Consider the following 22,131-nt stretch of genomic DNA (forward strand, 5'->3'; position numbering starts at 1 on the left):
GCCTTGAGGTACTCCAACAGACAGATGCAATGGAGAGGAGGAGTCACCAGCAAAAGAGATGGAGAAGGATCTGTTAGAGAGATAAGAGTGAATTCAGGAGAGGGCAGTGTCACAGAGCCCAAGAGAGCTGAGAGTCCGTGGGAGAAGGGGATGGTCAACAGTGTCAAAGGCAGCAGAGAGGTCAAGTAAGATAAGTATAGAGTAGTAGCCTTTGTTTTTAGCAGAAAGGAGGTCATTTGTAACCATGGTGAGGGCAGTCTCAGCTGAGTGTTGGGGATGGAAGCCAGATTGCACGGGGTCGAGCAATGAGTTGGAGAACAGGAAGTGGGTTAGGTGATCAAAAGCTAGTTTTTAAAGGATTTTTGAAGCTAGCGGGTGCAGTGATATGGGGTGGTAGTTTGAAGGGAGGGTTTTTTGAGGATGGGGGTGACCTTTGCATGTTTGAAGGAGGCAGGGAATGAGCTGGTAGAAAGGGATAGGTTGAATATATGAGTAAGAGCCAGAGTGAGGGTGGGAGACAGATAAGGTATTAGATGTGAAAGAATAGGGTCGAGTGGGCAGGTAGTGAGGTGTGAGGAAGACAATAGGGAAGCCACTTCACTCTCAGTGGTTGGGAGGAGGGTGCAGAGAGCGGCAGAGGGGGTGACTGGAGTGAAGTTGGGAGATTGCAGGCTTGTGTTGGGATGTTTCTTCAGATGGTAAGTGTTTTATTGAAAAAGTAGTCAGCCAGGTCTTGAGCACTGAATGCAGATGAGGGGGGAGGTGCAGGTGAGTAGAGGAGAGGTTTGAAAATGGAGAAGAGTCTTTTAGGGTTTGAGGAGTGAGTGGATATAAGAGAAGAGAAGTAGGTTTGCTTAGCTAGGTGAAGGACAAAGGTGTAAGAATGAAGAATGAACTTATAGTGCATGAAATCAGGTTTAGAGTGGGATTTCCTCCAGGCCCATTCAGCAGTGCGCTAGCATTTTTGCAGGTGGCGTGTTTGCTGGGAGTGCCAGGGCTGGAGCTGACGACGTTTGGCTCTGCGAAGTTGGGCAGGAGCGAGAGTGTCAAGTGCAGAAGAGAGGGTATTGCTATAGTGGGTCAAGGTCAGTGCAGGATATCATGGAAGTGTGGGGGAGGCGCATTTGAATAAGGTTGGAGAGTTGGGGAGGGTCTACAGTGTGCAGATTTCTACAGGTGTGGGGGCGAGGGGGGAAGTAGGTTTGTCTGTATATTAAGATTAAAGGTGAGCATATGGTGGTCTGAGATGGGAAATGGGCGACAGGCTACATCAGAGCAAGAGCAGAGATAGGAGAATAACAGATCAATAGAGTGTCCATCACAGTGGGTAGGGAATAGGGTGGATTGTGAGAGGCCAAAGGAGTTAGTGAGTGAGAGGAGTTTAGAGGCAGCAGGAGCAGATGGGTTGTCAATGGGGATGTTGAAGTCCCCTAGGATTAGAGCAGGTATATTTGTAGAGAGAAAGTAAGGAAGCCAGGCAGCAAAGTTGTCAAGAAATTGGGAGGTTGGTCCAGGGGGGCGATAGATAACTGCCACTCTGAGAGAGAGGGGGGAGAACAGGCAAATGCAGTGGACTTCAAAGGAAGAAAAGGAGAGAGATGGAAATGGGGATAGGTACTGATAGGAGCAGGAGAGGGAGAGTAAGATGCCAACACCGTCTCTCACTTGGCCTAGGTGTGTGGCTAAAGTGGAAACCACCGTGTGTGACAGCAGCAATGGAAGCCCTGTCAGAGGAAGATAGCCATGTTTCAGTAATTGAAAGCGTTGGAAACAAATATGTTGTGAACAGTTGTAAGCTTGTTACAGACAAAGAGAGCATTCCAGAGGGCACAAGAAAAGAGAGGGGATAAGTGCTGTGGGTTAATGGAGATGAGATTGTTGGTATTGCGTGGTATTGTGTGATATATATATATACAGGGAGTGCAGAATTATTAGGCAAATTAGTATTTTGACCACATCATCCTCTTTATGCATGTTGTCTTACTCCAAGCTGTATAGGCTCGAAAGCCTACTACCAATTAAGCATATTAGGTGATGTGCATCTCTGTAATGAGAAGGGGTGTGATCTAATGACATCAACACCCTATATCAGGTGTGCATAATTATTAGGCAACTTCCTTTCCTTTGGCAAAATGGGTTAAAAGAAGGACTTGACAGGCTCAGAAAAGTAAAAAATAGTGAGATATCTTGCAGAGGGATGCAGCACTCTTAAAATTGCAAAGCTTCTGAAGCGTGATCATCGAACAATCAAGCGTTTCATTCAAAATAGTCAACAGGGTCGCAAGAAGCGTGTGGAAAAACCAAGGCGCAAAATAACTGCCCATGAACTGAGAAAAGTCAAGCGTGCAGCTGCCAAGATGCCACTTGCCACCAGTTTGGCCATATTTCAGAGCTGCAACATCACTAGAGTGCCCAAAAGCACAAGGTGTGCAATACTCAGAGACATGGCCAAGGTAAGAAAGGCTGAAAGACGACCACCACTGAACAAGACACACAAGCTGAAACGTCAAGACTGGGCCAAGAAATATCTCAAGACTGATTTTTCTAAGGTTTTATGGACTGATGAAATGAGAGTGAGTCTTGATGGGCTAGATGGATTGGCCCGTGGCTGGATTGGTAAAGGGCAGAGAGCTCCAGTCCGACTCAGACGCCAGCAAGGTGGAGGTGGAGTACTGGTTTGGGCTGGTATCATCAAAGATGAGCTTGTGGGGCCTTTTCCGGGTTGAGGATGGAGTCAAGCTCAACTCCCAGTCCTACTGCCAGTTTCTGGACGATACCTTCTTCAAGCAGTGGTACAGGAAGAAGTCTGCATCCTTCAAGAAAAACATGATTTTCATGCAGGACAATGCTCACGCGTCCAAGTACTCCACAGCGTGGCTGGCAAGAAAGGGTATAAAAGAAGAAAATCTAATGACATGGCCTCCTTGTTCACCTGATCTGAACCCCATTGAGAACCTGTGGTCCATCATCAAATGTGAGATTTACAAGGAGGGAAAACAGTACACCTCTCTGAACAGTGTCTGGGAGGCTGTGGTTGCTGCTGCACGCAATGTTGATGGTGAACAGATCAAAACACTGACAGAATCCATGGATGGCAGGCTTTTGAGTGTCCTTGCAAAGAAAGGTGGCTATATTGGTTACTGATTTGTTTTTGTTTTGTTTTTGAATGTCAGAAATGTATATTTGTGAATGTTGAGATGTTATATTGGTTTCACTGGTAAAAATAAATAATTGAAATGGGTATATATTTGTTTTTTGTTAAGTTGCCTAATAATTATGCACAGTAATAGTCACCTGCACACACAGATATCCCCTTAAAATAGCTAAAACTAAAAACAAACTAAAAACTACTTCCAAAAATATTCAGCTTTGATATTAATGAGTTTTTTGGGTTCATTGAGAACATGGTTGTTGTTCAATAATAAAATTAATCCTCAAAAATACAACTTGCCTAATAATTCTGCACTCCCTGTATATACACACACTGATTGTCATTGGCTCACCCATATATTCAGTTAGAAACTAGTAGTGCACTGTTGCTCCTTCAACACATGATTCAAAGTGAATTAAACAAATTTGATAATAGAAGTAAACTGGAAAGTTGTTTAAAATTGTATGTTCTATCTAAATCATGAAAGAAAAATATTGGGTTAGTGAGAGTAGTGAGAGGGACATTAAACACTTTGAGATGGTAATATAAACTGATAAATCATATATATATATATATATATATATATATATATATATATATATATATATATATATATATATATATATATTATTGAAGATTAATTATTAATTTTGGAATATAATATGTATATTAATAATAATAATAATAATAATAATAATAACTATTATTTATGAAAGAATTTTCTTGTGAGAAAGACAGCTTAATATAACAACTTTATTAGTCACAGCACCCAAAATCTTAGATCACACAATATAATATTCTATGCTTCTTTATATGGTACCATTAATATGAGTTACATTAAATACATTACATAAAACACATTGACATAACTGCATACAATTTCTTACATCAAATGTAAACAGACATAAAAACAACCTTATAGCTATAAAGTAAATAAGTGCATAATATAATTACCTCTGGGCCCAGTAAGAGGTTGTCTACTTGTCTCCTTTCTTTCTTTCCTTTCTTCTCTCCTCTCTCTACTCTCTTCCTTCTTATATACCGTATTTTGACAGGCCTCTTCAGCTAATACAACCCAAAAATGGATAATGGTGGATGCTTTGAGTTGGCTAAGAGCGTGATTGGTTCATAAGAGCTGAATGTATATGTTTGTTTCTAAAGTAATTTGTATCTCTGCACTTTACCTATTCCTGCTTTATTCCTGTCCATGCACAGGTGTGTCCTTTAGAAACTTTCAGCAAGCTGAACACTAAGCAGTCACATCACACACATACATACATATATATATTTATATATACACTCACAAATACATATATAAAAGTTGATCATATTTAGCAAATTACTCATACTGTAACAGTCCTGCCCTTGTGGCTATGAGAAATTTTTGGATTGGCCACACATTATGAGAGTAATTGCTTGTATCTTATCTGTTGAAATCCTAAATTATTATTTATTTATGAGTTTCGCTATCTAAATTATTAAAAGAAAATTACAAAACTAACAACGATCTATTTTATATATATAAACCAATGGTAATGTGTTCATGTGAGGTAAAGCAATAATTTAGCATAGAAACTGGAAATGACAAACCCATATAGGCCTCTTTCTCATGAAACACTTTAGCTTCTGTAATACTTCTTCTCATAATTCATTGACCATGGCACCTGGAAAATGGTAATGTTCTTTTCTTCCTTTTCTTTTTGCAAGTCTTTCCTTCTTGATGATGTCTGTAATCACCCATGTCACAGAGGCTCTTTCTCACTGTTGGGGTTGGCAGCAACAAATAAACTTCTGTAACCCTTATTTTCCCAATTAATAAAGCATAAAGTGGAATGTCTTTTTACTTTTCAGAAAGCTTTTCTCCTTAATGACTTCCGTAGTTTCACAGAGGCTCTTGTTGATGCAACAATTATATTGGAAACTTCTCTCACCTACAGTTGGTCTGGGCTTTTCTTCTAAGTCTTTTCCCATCTAATATGCTTCCCTCTTGTGCAGATGGTGAGGCCTTTGATTTGCAGGCAGCATCCTTTTGAAACACTCTCTTACTTTTGGCTTTGCAGTCATCTTTTTGGAGTAGCTTATTACTTGTTGCTGGCAGTAGACTTCTCTCTGGTCTGGTTTCTTGTTGTCACTACTGATAGTACACTACTCTATTATATGGAGCTGGTCTGTGCATTTCTTGTTGTCGCTGCTGGCAGTACACTTCTCTCCGGTCTGGAGCAGGTCTGTGGGTTTCTTGTTGTCACCATTTTGAAGGCTGATGGATGAGTATCTACTGTCATAATAGTGGAAAACTTGTGAGAAATATTTTTCTTTATCAGCAAAAGATTGAGGATTATATTTGAATGTGGTGTCAGTGTCTATGTGGCCAATGTTAGGGTAGAAAAACCCTAAATGTATCTCCTGAGAATTTCCTAGTCACATTCACCTCATTCTTAATTTAGGATTGAGCAGAACACCATTTGGTACTCTACAGAAACTGTATAAATCAAACACATACATTCATGCATATATCCTGTACCTAAATAGACACCAGTTAATAATTATAATAGAGGCTATTTAATACCTACACTAATATCCCTACATCTACATACTGTATATCTTATTTCTCTAAAGTGGGAATTATTGCATCTTTAACACTGACGGATTTCCATTACATATGATTTTCATATATATTCAGCAGTTACTGAGAAATACCAGGTAAATAGCTTAACATAATATTTAACAGGACTGTAGCAATGATTTAAAAGGATACCCTTCTTGAATTAAATAAGCAAGAAATAACTACCAATTTTTTTTTTTTTTTTAATTTTTTTTATTAAGGTTCACCAAACAGTACAAAAAGAATGAAACAAACATCAATACACAACAATGACACATTAGTTCCATTGACAGTGATTGGTACACAGCGTAAAAGATGTTGTAAAGCTAGGAGTTATAACCATCCAACTGTGCAATAATGAGAGATAATCTTCAGCCCTTTATAGTCACATATCGCTTTAGGAAGATAACTAAAAATAAATGGTCCCTTATCGGACCCTAGCTGAGAGGTGGAACCTAATTTTCCTTTTTTTTTTCTTTCAAGACAAGTGTATAACATTATGTGCAGATAAGTATGTTGGCCAGAAGAATCCGGTGAAGAAAAGAGATAAAGTAGGAAGATGAGAAAGAATGAAGAAGGGGAGGAGAGAAAATAAATAAATAAATAAATAAATAAATGATGGGGGGGGGGAGGGGGGGAGGGCGATACCATGAGGCAGGGTTTGCTCTCAGGGGGAAAGACTTTATCCCCCAGATGAGTGGCCAGCAGTGCTATATGGTTTTGTTCCAGTATGCTACTAAAAGTTCATGGATGTCTAATTTGTGAACTTTCAGGTAGTGGTATCTCTCGAGCAGTAACAGGTCTTCCACCTGATTTTGCCATTCTTGTTCTGAGGGGGTAGTTTGTGTTTTCCAGTATTTTGGAATGATCTTTTTGGCCGCGGTCAGCATCAACAGAAACAGTGCTCGCTTGCCCCTTGCTGTAAATTGGGGTATGCAACAGAATAATTTTGTCTCAGGCACCAGTGGAACTGTTGTGCCTAATACATCCGACATAGCTTGGAACACCGCCGTCCAGTAACAAGTCAAGCAGGGGCAGCTCCACCAAATATGAAGGAGAGAGCCCACCTCCCCACATCCTCGCCAGCAGGTGCTGGTCGTGCCGGGGAACATCTTGCTCAGTCTCAGTGGTGTCAGGTACCAACGGCTAGTAAGCTTAAGGTGAATTTCTTGTATTTGCCGAAACTGAGGAGCATTTGATGAGCTTAAATGCTCTTAACCAAATCTCAGGGTCAATGTTTTGGTTCAGTTCCCGCTGCCATGAATTTGTGTATGAGGGGAGATAGGCCGTGGGGGGGAGCAACAATGAGTTTATACAATTTGGAAATCAGGTGTCCAGGGTGACTAGTTTGTGTACAAAGCTTCTCAAATTGTGTGAGGGCTCTCCCAAAGTCTGGTCTGTGTTTGTGATGTGAGATATAATGGATCAGTTGGTTATAGTGGAGCCATGAGGAGAAGATTCCCCCATGGGACTCCGCTAGAGTCTGTTGCATTTTCAGCTTACCCCCCTCTGAGATGAAGCAGATAGAGCCGGTCCTAAGAGGATATGGGATCAAGATTTTGTTTTTCAGCCTATGGTAGGGGAGGTCTACATTTTCTAGCAACGGAGAGAGCGGGCCAAATCTGGAGGTGATATGTGTTGTGGTAGACAGTATTTTGTCCCACTCCGATAGGATATGCGCTGTAATGAGGTATTGTTGTATATGTTTGGGTCTCTGTTGTGCAGGTGTCCATGCTAGTGTTGCTACGTTATTTACCTTAAGGATATCCCTATCTAATTGAATCCAGGTCTTGTTCTCAGTATTGTGAGCCCATTCTACTACATGGCGGAGTACTATCGCTTGTTTATAAGCCAGGAGGTTCGAGATCCCCAACCCCCCGCTATCTCTGGGAAGGTATTGTGTTTTCCTTGGGACTCTGGGGCTGGTACCAGCCCATATAAACTGGTCTATTATCTTTTGCAGATGAGAAAGATATTTGTCTGGGAGCTGTATGGGCAGCACTTGCATTAGATATAAGATACGGGGAAGGATGTTCATTTTTATTACCCCTATCCTGCCTAGCCAGGACAGGGGTTTGTTTCTCCAGGAGGACAAGTCTCGTGCTATATCATTTTTCAGGGGGCAGTAATTAAATTTGAAGAGATCTTGAGTATTGGATGTCAGTTGAACCCCAAGATACTTCAGTGTACATGGGGCCCAAGGGACTCCGTAGGTGTCTTTAATGTCCTGTAGGACTTTATGGGAGGTATTGATGTTCAGCATTTCTGATTTTGATATATTAAGCTTAAAGTTAGACACATTGCCGTAAGCTTCCAACTCCAACAGCAACTCAGGTATGGAGCTCTCCGCATCTGTCAGGGAAAACAAAATGTCATCAGCGTATAACGCTTGTTTATGTTCCAAATGCCCTATTTTGAGGCCTTTAATATTAATGTTATTCCTAACCTTCTGGGCCAGAATTTCGATGGAGATGGCAAAAAGCAAGGGGGATAATGGGCAGCCCTGCCTGGTGCCGTTGTTTATGAGGAAAGGTTCTGACAAGGTGTTGTTCACTCTTATTCTCGCGTTGGGGTTGGAGTGCAAGGCAAAGGACATATGTAGGAAGGATTCCGGTATTCCCATCCGACGCAGAAAAGACCAACGAACCCTGTCGAAGGCCTTCTCCGCGTCAGACGAAAAGAGGACCAGGGGTGTGCCCGAGGCCTTGGCGAAATTGATAAGATGAATGGTTTTGATGACATTACCTCTGGCTTCCCGACCCGGAATAAATCTGGATTGGTCGCAGGATATCAGACTAGGGAGATATTTGTTTAATCTAGTGGACAAGATTTTAGCTATGATTTTCATGTCCGTGTTGATGAGAGAGATGGGTCGGAAGTTTTCAGGACGAGTCGCAGGTTTGCCTGGCTTAGGGAGAACAGTGATATGAGCCTCTAATAGGTTCTTAGATAGAGATGGGTTATTTCTTAAGTCATTAAATAGTTTTAATAGGTGGGGGGATAGAACTTCTGATAATTTCTTGTAGTATCCCATAGTGTAGCCATCTGGGCCTGGGCTTTTCCCTGATGGGGAGTCTTTGATTGCTTGCTTTACTTCTTCGAGTGTGATAGGTGATTCTAAGTGTGTTCTCCCTTCATCATTTAGGGTGTGCAAGTTTAGTCCCTGGAAGTAGCTGTCAAGTTGTTCTGTATGTTCTCAGGAGGGAGCTTCTCCCTGTGCCTGAACCCCGGGTTGCTGAATGTTGTATAGCTTGTTGTAGTAGTGTCTAAAGGTGGATGCTATGTTTTTATTGCTTTTTATTAAATGACCCTCCGAGGATTGGAGATTATTAATGTAGGAGGATAACTGTTTTCTCCGCAAGCATCTAGCCAAGACCCTGCCTGGTTTGTCCCCTCCCTCATAATAGTGTTGCCTCAGGTGAAGAGCATTACGTTGGTGTATCGTTGTCAGATGTGCCTTGAGATCTGCTCTAGCTTTAAAAAGATCGTCTCTCAGAGTGTCATTAGATGTATTGTGTTTATGAGCCGTTTCTAGAGTCCCTACTCTGTTCAAAAGAATTGTGTGCTTCTCTCTGGCTTGCCTGAGAATCCTAGCTTTTCGCTTGATGAATATACCACGCACAACCGATTTATGGGCTTCCCATTCGCACTGTAGCAAAGCCGTCGAGTTGCCGTTTAGCAAAAAATACTCTGCGACATCCCTTTCCAGATCTGCAAGCGCAATGGGGTCCTCTAAAAGGGAATCGTCTAGCCTCCAGATTTTAGATGTAATAGGAAGGTCAGGCCACTGAACCGAGCAGGTTACTGGTGCATGATCAGTCCAGGTTATCTGGCCAATCTCGCAATGGGTAGTCAATGATAAACCATCCGCATCAGTGAAGATATGATCTATCCTAGTGTAGCAATTGTGAGGGGGTGAGTAGTAAGAATAGTCTTTAGTCTGTGGGTGTAAGGTCCTCCATATATCATGCAGATGGAGGTTGTGAAATAAATGCTTTATTGTTTTCAATTTGGACCTAGGAATGGACGAGATTCCTCTAGAGGAATCCAGCCCCGGATAAAAGGCCAAGTTAAAGTCCCCTGCTAGGAACAAAGTCCCCTTGACCCGGTCCAAGATTAGGTTTGAGATTTTTTTTAAAAAGGTGGTGTGGGCCTGGTTTGAGGCATAGATGTTCAGCAATGAGAGTTGTTGACCAAATAGTTGTCCTGTCATGAGAATATAGCGTCCCTCAGGGTCTTTGTCAATTTGTGTAACCTGGAAGGGGAGAGATCTATGGATCAGAATGCCCACCCCACCCTTCTTATGGGGTCCTGAAGCAAAACTGGTAATGGGAAATTGTGGGGTATTCCATTTAGGTTCCTTGCCCTTCTGAAAGTGAGTTTCCTGGACCATAAGGATCTGGCTCCCTAGTCTGGAGAATTCCCTATGTGTTATAGATCTTTTGCCAGGACTGTTAAGGCATTTGACATTTATAGTAGTGATTAACAGATTATGCTCTTGAAATCTGCTCAGTTTACCAGCCATTATCAATGTCAGCCCAGAGGGAGAAGAAAAAAAAAAAAAAAAAGGAAGGGTAAAGGTAGTGAGGGGGATGTAGGTAGGTGGAGAAGAGAGAGATTTAGTTAAGACAAAACTCTCAGAGTTAACGAGAAAGTAGAAGGACTAAAGGATGAAAAAAGAGTGAAAAAGAAGAACTCCTGTCTGGAGTACGAGTAAGAAAGTAGAAAGAGGAGACACCTGGGGGAGGTATCTCCCTATCCAGCTTGTAAAGGTGTAGAATTGAGTAAGTGTTGATTCTAAAAAGCATGTCACTTGTTGTGATAAGGGAGGGGGAGGAGGAGAGTAAAATTAGAGGGGGAATGGGGCGGGGTGAGGAAAGGGAGTAGGGGTAGAGGGTATGGCGGGAAGGAGAAGGAGAATGGAAGGAAAAGGGTAAAAATGGTGTAGAGGGAGGGAAGAGGGGAGGAGGGAGGGACAAGGAATAGCATTCTCATCTATCTCTCATAAGCAAGAATGATACCTATCCCCCCGACCCACCCCGATGTGAAGCAGAGTGGACCACAGAGGGGTCTGGATGGCCCTTAACATACCAAACAGGCTAAACATGTATATAAAAACAACATTTCAGCTGTCTTAAAAAAGTGCAAAAGTTTAGGTTTCTGCTAAGCAACATTTTCAAAGCATTTCAAACATTTAAGTGCAATATAGGGTTTCAGATTTAGTAGATTTCTTATCTAGAGTCAAGGGAAGGAGGGGGAGTGGATAGGAGAGATAGGGAGAGAGGGGTGGGGAGGGTGAAAGGGAGAGTGAAGAGAATGGGAGGGGGGGAGGAAAGAGGGGGAGTAGGGAGAAGCATATTTAACTGCCCATTCTTACTAAAAATAGCTTGCATCCTACCTCTTAACCCCAGTGTGGGACAATATAGGCCTCAAAGAGGTCTAGAGAACCCTTAATGTATATAACAGGTTAAACATATGTAAAAAAACAAACATACAGAACAACATAACCAACACTGCTGTTGAAGGAGCAGAAACGGGGACATATTATAAATATAGCAAAAAGACATGGTGGACCAGCAATCAGTCCTTAGTGCAAAAAGGATATATTTTCCTGTAAGGGAAGGGCCCCGCAGCCACCTGTGAAGATGTCCAAAACATAAACCATGAGACCCATCCATCACGGACAGGCAAAAGCATGGAGACAAGTTCAGTTTCTTTAAACTTTATTATTTCTTTATTTCTCCAGTTTTTCTCTTTTTTCCTTCCTCTGTTTTTCCCCGTCCCTGTTCTCTTCCAATGTCACTTGGTAGCAAAGTCTCGTGTAGAGGGGGTCAGTAGTGAGAGGGGATTTGTCTCAGAGTTCAAAAGGACCTCTTAGCTTGACGTTGTCTCATTTAGGGGGGTTTGAAGAGATCTGTGGTTTTCTGGCGGTCGGGGGGCTGTACCGTTGACCTCTTTTAAAACAAAGGGGAGTGAGAGGTCGTTGCAGAAGGATTCAGGGTCGCCCCCAGGTCTAAAGATGGCTAATTTGTTGTTGTAGGAAACTATGAGGGATACAGGAAAGCCCCACCAGTATTGAATTTTGTGTCTCCTTAATGCAGTGGTTAGGGGGGCCATTTCTCTCCTTTTTTGCAGAGTAGATTGGGAGAGGTCAGCGAATAGAGAGATCTCCTCCCCTGCATGATAAATTGGGTGTTTGGCCCTTGCGCAGCGGAGAAGATCCTCCTTGTCTTTGTACCGCAGGAATTTAACTATGATGTCCCTTGGCGGTGCCTTTGGGGGCGGTTTAGGTCTGATAGCTCTGTGAGCTCTTTCAATAGGGATGTCATCCGCAGCCGGGTCTTCTTTTATGATTTTAAATAGAGCTTGTAGGTAACCTTCTATGGCAGGGGGGAAAACGGTCTCTGAGACCCCCCGTATTCGCAAATTATTGCGGCGGCACCTGTTTTCTAGGTCCTCTAGCTTGTCAGCTAGGGCGTTGATCTTATGAGAATGTTCAGTTAATTGTATGGTGTTTGTCTGAACATTTTTTTCTGTAGATGCTTGCTTTTCCTCCAAAGTGACCACCCTCTGATCAAGTGCCCCTATGTCCCTGCGGAGGTCCCCAAACAGGCTCCTCATCTCCTGCATAACTTCCTTAATGTCCTTTTTTGAGGAAAGATGCATAATGTCCCTTTTAGTTAAGTACATGTCTGCGGGATTCTCCTCTGGTTGCATCTGGATGGGCCCAGGTATTAGAGAAGTTGGTATGTCTGCTGTGCCGGTTGGTGTAGGGGTCTCCACAGGTTTGAGGTAGTGGTTTAGAGTTTTATTAACAGTGGGTTTGTCAGCTTTATTGTTCTTTTTGCAAGGCATCACATTGGTAACAGGATGCAATCAGCGCAGGCATAAAACAAATCAGTGTCCTTTTGTGCAAAAGCAGATGGTGCTGCAGGCCCCCGTTTTATATCTTAACTGCAATAGTGTGAAAAGCTGGGGGACAATCTCGCTCCAGGTTTGTTATGAGGGAGCTGGGAGTATATCCGGTGGTACTTTATATTGTGCAGATAAGGATAATGCCCCTAGTCTGAAGTTATGGGCTTGCGGTAGTGAGGGAAATTAAGTCACCTAGGCTGCTGGAGTTATATATGTCCCCAAGGTTAATCTGCTTACATCAAATTTGCGCCCGAGGATCCCCCTGTCCCAAAGTGCAGGCCTCCATCTGTGTTATACTGTGCCAAGGGTTGCTGTTCTGGGGATTTGTGTCCCCGGTCTGGTGATGCAGGCCCCCAGTGTTATATAAAGGCAAGGTACTCACTGTAGCTTCTTAGGTTTTTGCCGGGTTATACTTGACCCGATCTGTCCTGCAGCCCGACTAAGGAGAAGTGGTAGCGGGTGGCCACGTGGAGGCAAGATGGCGGCCGGGAGAGCCGCGGTGAGCACAGCGTGCACTGAGCTTAATGAAGTGATCCGCCGTCAGTCCCTAAGGTCTCCTCCCGGTGTTGGATTGATCCGGGTTGATGGAGGGCTCCGGGTATGTGCGGTTGGGAGGATCCGGTAAATGTGGCAGAGAGTGTCTTACAGGCGCTGCCTGTTGTTAATCCCTCAGAGATCTGCCGCAGACAAAAGCCCTCTTTCAGGCAGTAGTGCAGAAAAGGTTGGGTGAGCTTCAAGGGTTCCAAGGGAAGGATAAGGGGAGAAATGAAATTCTATTACATGCTTTTAGAGCTATATTTGCCGGGAAGGGAGATAGGAGCTCTAGCAAAATGCAGCCATCGTCCAACGTGGCTAAGCTCCGCCCCCAATAACTACCAATTTTAAAACTATGTTGTTTAATTATTTTATCTTAAGACCTAGAAATTCTAAAGATAAAATAATAATCTGCAAATTTAGACTATTAAACTATAGAGTATATCATTCTGCTTAGTTTACCTGAGTCCTGTTAGCACCTGATTTTACATGGAATAGTATGATGAATAATGAAAACCTGCAGAGGTAATACTATGGTACCATATATATTTTGTAAAAATATACATTTACATATAGGAACAGTAGTTTAATCATCATAGATATGTGAGAGTTTTCAGTAAATGCTGGGACAAGGATTAATTGACTCATTGTAAAGGTACTTGTTAGTAACCTTTATATGGTTATGTTCTATTACAAACTAAATTATAGCAATCAGCTTTAGTTCTGTTATTTTAAGATGGAGGTTCTCTAGATGCAATTGTGCCTCTGGTATCTGATGTCAGTCATGGCTCTGCTTTTTGCTTTTGGTATCAGTCATTCCTTATTTGTAATACCTGTTAAACAAAAATATAAAATGTAAATCTACATATAATATATACATTAAACTAACTTGGGGTTTGGTCTGTCCTGTATCTGTCTTACAAAATAAAATGGTGTTTGAATGGCCTAAGTTTTACAATACTCAATTCAGGTACAGACTATTTTGTTGTTAACATTTAGCAAATAAGAGTGCCCAAATGGGAACACTCTGTTTCAAGTAAGTGACCCTCTCCCCCACATGGGCACGATTGTTGCTTAAAACAATTTTCTTTAACCCCTTAATGACCACAACACTTTTTCATTTTCTGTCCGTTTGGGACCAAGGCTATTTTTAGATTTTTGAGGTGTTTGTGTTTAGCTGTAATTTTCCTCTTACTCATTTACTGTACCCACACATATTATATACCGTTTTTCTCGCCATTAAATGAACTTTCTAAAGATACCATTATTTTCATCATATCTTATAATTTACTATAAAAATTTTTATAAAATATGAGGAAAAAATGGAAAAAAAACACTTTTTCTAACTTTGACCCCCAAAATCTTTTACACATCTAAAACCACAAAAAAACACCCATGCTAAATAGTTTCTAAATTTTGTCCTGATTTTAGAAATACCCAATGTTTACATGTTCTTTGCTTTTTTTGTAAACTATAGGGCCATAAATACAAGTAGCACTTTGCTATTTCCAAACCATTTCTTTTCAAAATTAGCGCTAGTTACATTAGAACACTGATATCTTTCAGGAATCTCTCAATATCCATTGACATGTATATATTTTTTTTTAGTAGACAACCCAAAGTATTGATCTAGGCCCATTTTGGAATATTTCATGCCACCATTTCACCGCCAAATGCAATCAAATACAAAAAATCGTTCACTTTTCACAATTTTTTTCACAAACTTTTGGTTTCTAACTTAAATTATTTACAAACAGCTTGTGCAATTATGGCATAAATGGTTGTAAATTCTTCTCTGGGATCCCCTTTGTTCAGAAATAGCAGACATATATGACTTTGGCATTGCTTTTTGGTAATTAGAAGGCCGCTTAATGCCACTGCGCACCACACGTGTATTATGCCCAGCAGTGAAGGGGTTAATTAGGGAGCATGTAGGGAGCTTTTTGGGATAGTTTTAGCTTTAGTGTAGTGTAGTAGACAACCCCAAGTATTGATCTAGGCCAATTTTGGTATATTTTATGCCACCATTTCACCGCCAAATGCGATCAAATTAAAAAAAAGTTAAATTTTTCTCAATTTTAGGTTTCTCACTGAAATTATTTACAAACAGCTTGTGCAATTATGGCACAAATGGTTGTAAATGCTTCTCTGGGATCCCCTTTGTTCAGAAATAGCAGACATATATGGCTTTGGCATTGCTTTTTGGTAATTAGAAGGCCTCTAAATGCCGCTGCGCATCACATGTGTATTATGGCTAGCAGTGAAGGGGTTAATTATGTAGCTTGTAGGGAGCTTGCAGGGTTAATTTTATCTTTAGTGTAGAGCTCAGCCTCCCACCTGAAACATCAGACCCCCTGATCCCTCCCAAACAGCTCTCTTCCCTCCCCCACCCCACAATTGTCCCCGCCATCTTAAGTACTGGCAGAAACTCTGCCAGTACTAAAATAAAAGGTATTTGGCCCTTTTAAAAAAAAAAAAAAGCATATTTACATATGCTGATGTGTATGATCCCCCCTTAGACCCAAACCTCACTGATCCCCCACCTAACAGCTCTCTAACCCTTGCCCTCTGCCTTAATGGGCGCCATCTTGGGTACTGGCAGCTGTCTGCCAGTACCCAGTTTTGCAAAAAATTTGCCTTTTTTTTAAAAAAAAAAAGCCCTTTTCTGTAGTGTAGCTTCCCCCCCCCCCCACCAAGACCAACCCCCAACCCCTTCCAGATCCCTTAGATTATATTTACAATATTTAAACTGTCTTAGTTTTATTTACTTTTAACTTTGTTTTTCTGTAGTGTAGCGGTTCCCACCCGCTCCCGCCCCGTGCGGGCTCTCTCTGCATCGGATGGCCAAGGGGGGTTATTGCAGGATGCCTCCATATCGAGGCATCACTGCAATAACCGGAAAGCAGCTGGAAGCGAGCAGGATCGCTTCCAGCTGCTTTCCAGACCAAGGACGTACGCCACACGTCCTCGGTCATTAACTGTATTTTTTTTGAGGACGTGTGGCGTACGTCCTTGGTCGTTAAGGGGTTAAAGAAATGGGGATAGCTAAATATATTTGGGACCAAATGGTATATTACTATCAGCAATGACAACAATATCAATGCACTCACCGTAGTTGAAGGCAAACTTCCTATTTCTTTTATGTCCATAGATGAGCGTTTGCAGTGCCTTTGCTGCTGTTTCATTCCATTTCCTGAGTGTTTTTCGTGTGGAGCCTGAAACATACTTTCTAGGGCAGACAGTTTAGTGAGAATGATCTTATATTCTGCATTTAATTCTGGGTGACCATGTGATACATCCAAAGTATTTTTGTGTATCCAAAGAATGTAGAAAAATACACTCACCGTGTGGATAGTATTTATACAGCATCAGTGTAAAACCATTGACTGTGTCCATTATGTTTACCCATTTGTTGCTCTGTAAATCATTTTTTAAAGCATTTAGCTCTAGAGGATTTGACATTTCTAGACCTTTTTCTGGTGGATTATTTGCATTTTTGAAATTTACAGAATTGTTGGTTGTTTTAGGGGATTGTGTGTCAAAGGTTTGAAAATGAGTCAGGCATGCTGTTAGATGTCTCACACTTATATTTTCTAACTGTGTATTCTGACCACCAGGAGGACACACAGATATTACAACAGCAGGGGATTTATTTATGTTTTTAAATTCTCCATTGCCACTATATACTGTAGCCATAATAATGGAACAGTCCCCTGTGAGTTTGCTATTAGCTTTACTTGTGGCAAGAGGTAAATCATAGCTGAATTGGATAGATGAAATGCATTCCCCACCACTCCTTACTGTAGCATTATTGTCTGTTAAACATGCAAATGTGAGGGTGGAGGAATCATCATTATTTTTTAGCACAAATAACTGAAGTGCTTTGCTGCAGCACATTAAAGCACTTGGAATTTTCAGCAGAATTCCCCAATTTAATATTTTTCAATTCATTTTGTACCACAGAATATGCATTACATATTTGATCCTTTTCTTTTTGTGTTTCAAATAATTTTTCTTTGCAAATCTCTAACTCTTTTTCTGCATTTAAGCAGTTTGTATCACTCTCCTGTTTGGATTTGTTAATTTCACAATTGAGGGATGTTAGAGATTGCACTTGAATTTCTAACTTGTCAATCTCTTTTTCTTTTTTGTTTATTATATTTTTTGAACTTTGCAGTTCATTTTTCAAAGTTTCTATTTTGGCATTCAATGCCAAGCATGCTGCAAAGATACTTGCAACTGCTTTTCCTTTTGTCTTTTTGGACTTTTGTGAGATATTAATCTCTTTTTCAAATACATCCTGGACATATTTCCTGGGATTCTCTTTGTCATAAACATCACAAGCATAATCATTACTTTTATGGCTTGTGATGTTTGTAGCTACAAAGCTTTCCAAAGCAGATAATGTAGCCATCTTGAGTAAAAAAAACTTAAAATAAAATGAATGAATTCCTTTTTTATTTATGTTTGTATATCCTCCCCAGTAAGTTGGCCGGAACTTACAGGTTCTTCTAATATACTTATATGCTTTAAAATATTATTTGGAAAATTTTACTTTTCAGTGTAGATCCTCTCCCTTATGTTCACTAGTCGTAAGGGTTACTCTAATCCAGTAATTTGCAACCTTTTTTTTGCCGTGGCACACTTTTTTACATTAAAAAATCCTGTGGCACACCACCATCCCAAAATTTTACAAAATCATACATTGCAGCCTAATACAGGATATATATACGGTATATAGATAGATAGATAGATAGATAGATAGATATACAGACTGTACAGTGCTGTCATGCCATGCCTCCTACAAACTATACATGACATATATCTGTGAATGAATGTCAATGTCATGGTTGTAAATGATGCCTGATGAGCCTGTCACATACCTCCCAATATTTCAAAATTTGACAGAGGGACACCCCCCACACTGTTGTCAGTCTGCCGCGGCACACCTGAGGATCTCTCACGGCACACTGGTTGAAAAACACTGCACTAGTGTGTGGGTTATTTAGGAGTTTGCATCATAATTGGTGTGAAAAGTGTGGAGTCAAATATGGCGCAAAGTGGAGAGTGGGACCTGTAGTACATGGCTTAAACATGGTGCACATAGATATTTCCAAAAAATAAAAATGAAGTTAGCTATATTATGTTGTGTATTTATTTCATTTTTATCTCTACATGTATTAGTGCAACAAGTTTGGGGCAAAACTTTGTACCAAATATGTAGAAATAATATTGTGCCCTTGCGTTGTAATGAGACACAAATTTGTAGCATAATCCATAAGTAGTAACGTATTTTTATTTTTTTATCCCTATATTTACTAGTGCACCAAATGTGGAGCAATAATTGTTTAATTTAAATAGGGTATACAATTTTAATAAAGTTTCTAATTCACTTTTATTATGTAATACAGTGATTTGCAACCTTTTTTTTGCAGTGGCACACTTTTTTACATTAAAAAATCCTGTGGCACACCACCATCCCAAAATTTATCAAAATCACACATTGTAGCCTAATACAGGATATATATGCAGTGTGTATATATATATATATATATACACTGTACTGTGCTGTCATGCCATGCCTCCTACAAACTATACATGACATATTGACATTCATTCACAAACAATCATAATCTGTCAATGTCATGGTTGTAAATGATGCCTAATGAGCCTGTCACATACCTCCCAATATTTCAAAATTTGAAAGATGAACAACCCCCCACTGTTGTCAGCCGCAGCACACCTGAGGATCTCTCATGGCACACTAGTGTGCCACGGCACACTGGTTGAAAAACACTGCTCTAATCAAACACTTTTTAAACAAAGAACTATATCGTGATTTTGTTAGCGTGGGGTAGGTTTTTAAATCCTTTCCATCGCCTAATATCCTATCCGTTAGGTTTTCTTCCTTACCGAGATAGGCGTTGTTCAAAATTATGCTTAATTTCTTACAGACAAAATTATTTATTAGAACTGTTTAAAAACAGCAAATCACATAATATACAATACTTTAGGCCTATATATTAATGCAATAGTAATTGTTTTATTTCAAGGTGACAATTTAGCTTATGTCCACAAGATTTTAACTATTTATTTACATAGCTTCCTGTGGCTCATTGGAAAAATTAACAATTCAATACTTTTAATCCAGAAGTATATACTTACAGTACATGACCATGCATGATATAACTATATAAATTCTGGCTTATTGTTTTAATTAGAGGGGCCACAATACAATATTTCTATAGTATGGGACTAGATATTTCTATATCAAAGTAACATGTGCAGCTTAAAAGTAAAATGACTAGAATTTTATTCCACACAAATGTGTGACTATTGCATAAACATATATAAATGTATATTTAAACCCAAATAAATATTGTATTAAAATAAATATTATAACCAAATTTAATCTGTGAGGATTCTTTGAATAGAAGTAATCGTTCCAAAAAGATATAACTTACTATTAGAACAATAAGCAGAATATGCTATGATTCTGTTACTGGTGATGACTGAAAACAGCCTAAAACATCCAATAGCCTCATCATATGTATAAAACATACATGCCGGATCTTATACCTTAATGGACACGACAAGTTCTAATACCCGAGTGGTCGCCAATTATTGAAGATTAATTATTAATTTTGGAATATAATATGTATATTAATAATAATAATAACTATTATTTATGAAAGAATTTGCTTGTGAGAAAGACAGCTTAATATAACAACTTTATTAGTCACAGCACCCAAAATCTTAGATCACACAATATAATATTCTATGCTTCTTTATATGGTACCATTAATATGAGTTACATTAAATACATTACATAAAACACATTGACATAACTGCATACAATTTCTTACATCAAATGTAAACAGACATAAAAACAACCTTATAGCTATAAAGTAAATAAGTGCATAATATAATTACCTCTGGGCCCAGTAAGAGGTTGTCTACTTGTCTCCTTTCTTTCTTTCCTTTCTTCTCTCCTCTCTCTACTCTCTTCCTTCTTATATACCGTATTTTGACAGGCCTCTTCAGCTAATACAACCCAAAAATTGATAATGGTGGATGCTTTGAGTTGGCTAAGAGCGTGATTGGTTCATAAGAGCTGAATGTATATGTTTGTTTCTAAAGTAATTTGTATCTCTGCACTTTACCTATTCCTGCTTTATTCCTGTCCATGAACAGGTGTGTCCTTGAGAAACTTTCAGCAAGCTGAACACTAAGCAGTCACATCACACACATACATACATATATATATTTATATATACACTCACAAATACATGTATAAAAGTTGATCATATTTAGCAAATTACTCATACTGTAACAATATATATATATATATATATATATACAAAACACGGAAGGGAACTGCACTCTCATACCGGACCGGGTACACATCCCATGACCCTGCAACATGCTCAGCCCTGGGTGCCACTGGCACTCACAGGAAGCTGTGCTGTCCCCAGAGCCACAGGCAGTTAACCCCAGACAGGTCTGGTTGCAAGAACCATAGGGAAAATTACAAAACAAATTAATACAACACACAGAGAAAACCCAGCACTCACTTACAAGCTCTCAGCTAAGATTTAAAAGCAAAAATGGAAAGGTTAGTTACCGTATCTGGCCAAATGGGACAAGCCCAGGTACCTTGTCAAGGTCCTCTCCAATACCTGGGACCCTAAAACAGCCACACAATGCAAACTTTCAAATCCAAACAAACTGGGAACAAGGGAAGGGTGCACAGGCATATGTAATCACCCTAGACATATACAAAACACGGAAGGGAACTGCACTCTCATACAGGACCGGGTACACATCCCATGACCCTGCAACATGCTCAGCCCTGGGTGCCACTGGCACTCACAGGAAGCTGTGCTGTCCCCAGAGCCACAGGCAGTTAACCCCAGACAGGTCTGGGTGCAAGAACCATAGGGAAAAATTACAAAACAAATTAATACAACACACAGAGAAAACCCAGCACTCACTTACAAGCTCTCAGCTAAGATTTAAAAGCAAAAATGGAAAGGTTAGTTACCGTATCTGGCCAAATGGGACAAGCCCAGGTACCTTGTCAAGGTCCTCTCCAATACCTGGGACCCTAAAACAGCCACACAATGCAAACTTTCAAATCCAAACAAACTGGGAACAAGGGAAGGGTGCACAGGCATATGTAATCACCCTAGACATATACAAAACACGGAAGGGAACTGCACTCTCATACCGGACCGGGTACACATCCCATGACCCTGCAACATGCTCAGCCCTGGGTGCCACTGGCACTCACAGGAAGCTGTGCTGTCCCCAGAGCCACAGGCAGTTAACCCCAGACAGGTCTGGGTGAAAGAAACATAGGGGAAATTATAAAACAAATTAATACAACACACAGAGAAAACCCAGCACTCACTTACAAGCTCTCAGCTAAGATTTAAAAGCAAAAATGGAAAGGTTTTCCATTTTTGCTTTTAAATCTTAGCTGAGAGCTTGTAAGTGAGTGCTGGGTTTTCTCTGTGTGTTTTATATAATATAAAAACATCGCCATATACTTTTATTATTTATTTTGCCCCCTTTTCCTGTAATTCTATTTTGAAATTGTGAGTTTTTCAGTTCCTATTAGAAATTGAAGTGCAGAACACTGTTATATTCCACACAGCCATTGGCTACAGACTCTAGTGACTTATAATTGTCCCATTGCAAAGAAGGTAACCTAAGTTACAACATGGCAACTCTCATTGTTTTATTGACACTAAAATGTTACACTTATTTTAACGACTAATGAAACTTTAAAAAACACATCTACATGTTATTCTCAGACTAATCTTTATTTGAATGCATCATTCTAGCATGTATTTAGTGTTTAATATCAATTTGAATGATAATGCACACACAGAATAGGGGATTCAAGGGGAGCCATAATAGGCAG

At 40.2% G+C, this 22,131-nt stretch overlaps 1 long non-coding RNA gene across 2 annotated transcripts; it reads right to left on the bottom strand.

The window, feature by feature from the left end:
* Positions 1-4,800: 4,800 nt before the first annotated feature.
* Positions 4,801-20,475, bottom strand: LOC128655747 (uncharacterized). 2 transcript variants are annotated; one of them, XR_008401898.1, is made up of 3 exons: positions 20,136-20,475; positions 16,313-16,431; positions 4,801-5,423 (listed from the first exon to the last, which is right to left on the bottom strand). It is a non-coding gene; the product is annotated as an uncharacterized LOC128655747 (long non-coding RNA). The 2 variants fall into 2 exon arrangements; XR_008401897.1 differs by lacking the exon at positions 4,801-5,423 and adding an exon at positions 13,831-14,035.
* Between the last annotated feature and the right edge of the window lie 1,656 nt (positions 20,476-22,131).

Source organism: Bombina bombina, chromosome 4 (assembly GCF_027579735.1).
Source record: "Bombina bombina isolate aBomBom1 chromosome 4, aBomBom1.pri, whole genome shotgun sequence".
Taxonomy (NCBI): Eukaryota; Metazoa; Chordata; class Amphibia; order Anura; family Bombinatoridae; genus Bombina; species Bombina bombina.